The sequence below is a fragment of the Galeopterus variegatus genome, unplaced genomic scaffold, assembly GCF_000696425.1.
Source record: "Galeopterus variegatus unplaced genomic scaffold, G_variegatus-3.0.2 Scaffold708, whole genome shotgun sequence".
NCBI lineage: Eukaryota > Metazoa > Chordata > Mammalia > Dermoptera > Cynocephalidae > Galeopterus > Galeopterus variegatus.
In genome coordinates, this window is record NW_007726819.1 from 408,223 (window position 1) to 414,222 (window position 6,000).

The window sequence follows — 6,000 nt, forward strand, 5'->3', positions numbered from 1 at the left end:
TTAGTCCTTTCATGAGTACTGAACTTTGTTCTGGCATGCACTTAAGTTTCTCGGCAACAGTTTGATCATCTGATCCTTTCCAACCTTTGTTTTTAAGGCTAGCAAAGGGGTGGTCTCAAGCAACTGTTACTCTGGGACTAATTATCATTCTCCCTCAGCCTCAAAAACACCGTTTAACAATTACTGTAGTGTAAGTCTGCTTGTGACAGATTACCTCTGTCTTTTTCTTTTTTTAATCTGAAAATGTTCTCCATTTCATCTTCAATTTTTTAAGGGCACTTTTGCTGTATACAGAAGTGTGGGTTGACTTTTATTCCCCAGCACTTTAAGATGCTGTCCTATAGTTTTCTGGCTTGAACAGTTCTTAATAAGAAGTCATACTTATTATTCTTCCCCTCTGCATAATGTGTTATTTTTTTCTTCCACCTGTTTTTAAGATTTTATTTTTATCTTTAGTTTTGAGCAATCTGAATATAATGTGTAACACAGATGTGTTCATGTTGTTTATGATGTGTTGAACTTCTTAGGTCTTTTTTTACAGTTTTTATTTCTCTGTTCATATCTTTTGCCACACATTATGTACATCTTTTCCTTTAAATCCTTGAACTTATTTATCATAGCTTTTAAAATCCTTGTCGGCTGATTCCAAAACCTATGCCATATCTGGGTCTGTTTCTGTTCACTTCTTGCCCTCCCATGTATGGATCACATCTTCTTCTGTACATATCACTAATTTTTTATTATATCCTGGACGTTGCCGATGTTACATTGAGAGCTGGGACTGTGAAGCCTTCCTTTAAAATGTGTTGAGTTTTGTACTAGGAGGCAGCTAATTCATTGACAACTCAGCATGACTGTGTCAAACCCTGGTTTTAGGATTTCTTAGAGTGGCCTTTCTGAGGTCTCAACTGAACACTGCAGACTCTCACAGTCTCTCCACTCACATATAAGTACTCAAATGTCTCCAAGAATTGTGTGACCTCCAGAATCACAATTCAGCTCACAACCTACCCCCACCTATGTAATTGTTCTCTGCTAGTCCTCATCGCATCTCATCCTGTACAGGTGTAGCTAAATATTTGGCCAAAGACTCAAAGGATCCTCATACAGATTTCTGGTGCCCCATCTCTACACAGAAATCCCATGCCAGTACCTTGCCCCACAATTTCCAGTCACTTCAGCAAACCCAAACTCCCATCTGTCTCATCTGCCTAGTGATGTCCCTGTTCTCTGTTGGATTCTAACTCCACTTGCCAAAGTTTACAAACTGTCCCTAGGTAGAAACCTGGAAAGAATGTGGAGTCACCTCATATGTTTCTCTTTTCTCAAAGAACACATCCCTGCACTACTCACATATGTTCTCCAATGCCTGTAAATAGTTGCTTCAAATTTTTTTCTAGTTTTCTTTTAGTTGTTCATCTTTGTTTGTTTTTGTGGCTGGCCAATAAGGCATCCAAACCCTTGACCTTCGTGTTATAACACCGCACTCTAACCAACTGAGCTAACTGGCCAGCCCTTATAGTTGTTCATCTTGAGAGTATAAGTGTAATATTCACTATTCTGCTGCAATCAAAATCAAAAGTCCTGGATTCAGCCCTTTTTTTTAATCATAAAATATCCTTTGCCGACTTTTCAATGATTTTTTTGGCATCGATTTAGCTTTGATATTAATTCATCGAATTGTTCAACAAATATTTATTGAGCACTTAATAGCTTTCATGTGTTGTTTTGGTTTGAAATGACACTTTCTTCATTTGGAGCATGGAAGACAGATAGGTTAATAAAAAGAGTAAAGAAGGTGTGTTAAACACCATCATAAGTGAAGTCAGAGTGATTTGGGAGCACAAAGCAGGGCAAAGGAGAGGTCAGGGAAGGTATTCTAAAAGAAGAAAACGTTTAAACTGAGACCTGACAGATGAGTAGGCGTTAGCCAGATGAAAAGATCTGTCACTGAGTGGTTAAAGTAGTTTCAAAATACCTGGTGCAAAAAATAGGTAGAAGAATGGAATAGTAATAAAATGTTCCAGAAATTAAGAGCTTTCTGAAATATGTTAAGGGCTCTGGACTTAAGGTGATGAAAAGCCATTGAAGGGTTTGAACCAGGAAATCATTTGCAGTAGATACGTACTTTAGAAGAATCATCTTGTCTTTAGGATGAACGGAATGGACTGAGGCAAGAGAGGAAGCAGGGCAGGAAGTAGTCCAGGAGCGATAGGAAGGCAATCTAGAGAAGGGTTTTAGCAGAGGGAGAAGTTGCTGGACTGGCTGCTCAGAAGAAGCTTCTTAGGATATAGACATCTCAGTGAGGAGATGGTCAGAGGTTGACATAAAGCTTTGAAAACCCAGGGACTCGATTCTGTAATTTCATCTCAAGGAGAGCAGCTGCTAAGGGTTTAATCCACAGTAGTTAAATTAAGGAGCTATGTATCTATACATCAGAAAATTAATTTGTTTACAATGTGTGTGACTAGCAGGCCAAATATACATATTTACTCTCCATGGCATCTACCTTTCTAGGACCTAGCTATCTGGCAAATATTAAATTACTAAATGGGAAGGGTATTTTGTAGCATTTCTATCATAATATTGTTGCTGATGTTATTGATGAAAAGTCACTTCAAAAAGAATAATTTACGCTGAGTTAATTTATTAAGGCAAAGAAATGTATATTACACTTCAAAACAATTTCTATCCAAATGAATAAAATAAAAAATTAAATAATCCCTTCCCTTTTCATACAATCTAGTCCTAAAACCATTAGGTGGGGCTGGGTAGAGGTGGGGGGACATAGTATTCCAGCCCTAAACTGGGATAACTGAACTTGTGCAGGTTGAGGAGGGTATCCACAAGGGGAGACAGCTTGGCACAGAGTTTCAGGAGTCTAAGGGCATTGGAGTTTAAGCAGGATGAAAAGGGCACGTGAGTAGGGATGACCCAACTCAGTAGGAGAGTACCACAATGGAGGAACAAACAGGGTAGGGAATCAGAGCCTAACAATGCTGAGGAGGGGGTCCACATGATATTTAGATAATAGTATATGGGAGAAGTAGAAGTATATGGGAGAAGTAGAAGCAAAACTCCAAGGTTTGGGCTTGAATAACTGGATAAAATAGTTTTGCCATTTATTGTAATAGAGGAACTCTGGAAAAGGAGATTTGAGTGGATCTGGCTTAAACATGTAAATTTGGGATGTCTATGAGATATCCAAAAGAGATGCGAAACCATTAGCTAATCTATTAGTTCTACCTTCAAAATATATCCCAAATCCACGCATTTCTCACTACTTCTACCACTACCTTAATCAAGCCACTAGTATTTCTCACGTGGATTATCACAAAATCCCCTTAATTAGTCTGTGCCCTCTTACCTTTGTCACCTACAGTCTTCTCTCAGCAGCCAGACTGATCACTTTAAAACAAATCAGATCATGTCCTTACCCTGCTCAAAATCTTCCAATAGATTCCTATTTAAATAAGAATAGAATCCAAGGTCCTACAGGAACTAGTCCCTTCTATCTTTTTGACTTTTCATTCTTCCCCTTACCACTTTGCTTCTCCTTGTGATTCCTTGAACACACCAAGAATGCTTCTGCTTCATGGACTTTGCACTAAGCCTTAAACACTAAATGAAATTTTCTTCTCCAAGATTTTGAACAACTCACTCCCTCTTGAATGAATGAATATTTAAATGATAATTTCTGTGAAAATGAGAAAAATTCAAGAACGAGACCTAGAAAGCAAGTTAGGATACTACTATAATAATTCAAAGGGAAGATGATGGTGGCTTGGACCAGCCAAGCAGTGGTGATGGAATGAACTGGAGAAATTCTTGACATACTTTAGAAGGGTGGCTAAGAATTTTTTATCAATTAGAAATAGGGTGAGAGGAAGGAATCAATCAAGGATGACACAGGTTATGGCATCAGCAAATATATGGATGATATCACTTACTAAACTGAAGAGTACTGAGGCAGTAACAGGCTTGAGGATGTTGAAGGGATGTGAATACAGGGAATCAAGAGTTCTGTTTTGAACATGTTAAATTCTAAATGCTTATTAAATGTCTAAATAAACAGCTGGACATATATGACCAGAGTTTAGGAAAGCAGTTAGGGCTAAATATATAAATTTGGGAGTCATCAGCACATAATCAGTATTTAAAGCCACAAAACTGAATGAAATCATCCAAGAAGAGAGGAGATAAGGGAAGAGGACTGGTACATAGAAGACTGAGACTTTGGGGCACACCGGCATTTAGAAATCAAGCAAAGGTAGACCCAGCAAAGACTAAGGATGTGGCCAGTAAAAAAAGGAGGAAACCATTAGATTATGGTGTCATGAAAGCAAAGAGGGAAATGTTTTATAAAAGGAATAAGCAACTGTATCAAATCAGCTGAGAAGTTAATGAGAATTAGAAACTGACCACTCTATCTGACAACATGGACATTACTGGTGACCTTACAAGAGCAGTTTTAGCGGAGGGGAAAAACAACAACAACAACAACAACAACAACAACAACAACAAAAAACCCAAGAAAATCTGAATAGAGTAGACTGAGGACAAAACGAGAGGTAATGAAGTAAAGACAATGGGTACACACAACTTTTGTAAATTTTGCTATCAACTGGAGCAAAGAAAAGGTACTACCTAGAGGGTGATTTGGAGTAGAGTTTTTTGTCTGAAGATTGGCACTACCAGAGCATGTTTATATGCTGATGTGAATGATCCTATAAAGGAGAAATGGCTGATGCAGGAGAGAGAAGGAACAACTGAAGAGCGAAATCCTTGAGTAGATAAGCAGGATCAATGGGATCCAGCCTCCAAGAGGAGTTGGTTAATGCTCAGATAAAACATTAAACAATTTACCCGTAATAGAAGACAGAAAACAGTACTGGTACATATGTAGCATACTTTGGTAGATTTTATGACTGGAAAATGAGGGAATTTTCATCTAATTCCTCCTATCTCTCAATAAACTAAAGGCCAAGATCATCAATTGAGGAGCACAGAGTGTAGGTATAAGGACAGAGAAGGTGTGAAATAGCCTTTGCAGCAATGGCAATGTACTAAATAATATTGCTATTTCTAAGAAGAAAATTCATAAATACTTTCATTATTACAGAGTTATCTTTAGTCACTTAAGAGTGAAAGAACCCTGTAGTGCCCAGCTACCAAAAACAGAACAAACAAACAAACAAAAGTGAAAATAATTTAAATGATCAGCAGCAGTGGGTCAGTTAAATAAATTATAGGATATAAACTCAATGGAATAACAATTAGTAATTAAAAACAATAGAAATATATATATTAACAGATCCACACTATGTCACTTAATACGTATTTAATTTATACAATGGTAAAACAAAATTCCATTGATGCACTAAATATATATGTGAGTACAGGCATGGTTTTATAAACACAGAAAAAAGCCTGGAAGCATATAAAACAAATTCTTAACATATTGGGACTGGGGGGAGTGAGTAGGGAGAGAGGCACATGACCCCAGTAAATACAGTCATGTGTCGCTGAAAAACGGGCATATATTCTGAGAAATGTGTCATTAGGCAATGTGCAAAGATCATGGTCAGTCCGTCACTGACCTAAAGGTCGTTATGCAGTGCATGACTGTATATATATATATATATATATATATGTATATATATATTCTTGTTTAACACATATATATTAAATAAATATGTAACAAAAACCTACAGGCCAAATTCTATGTCCTTTACACATGCTAATAGTATAAACACCATAATTCAAACAGATTCACATGGAAAGATTTTCATCACAGTACATTTCAATGGAAAACTAAAAGTAATCTAAATGTAAGAGAAGTATGTAACTATTTAAAATGTTCATAAAACATTACATGCTTTAAGTAGAAAATATTTCAGACACACAAAAAAATATAAAGATTAAAAGAAGTACCTATGTGGGGCCGGCCCGGTGGCGCACTGCTACAGTGCGCCGCTTGGGAAGCGCGGTGGCGCTCCC

General features: G+C 37.3%; 1 protein-coding gene across 1 annotated transcript in view; it reads right to left on the bottom strand.

Annotated features, from left to right (window-relative positions):
* RAD50 (RAD50 homolog (S. cerevisiae)) overlaps window positions 1–6,000 on the bottom strand; it is a 75,583-nt gene that overhangs the window by 67,006 nt on the left and 2,577 nt on the right. The window lies entirely within an intron of this gene.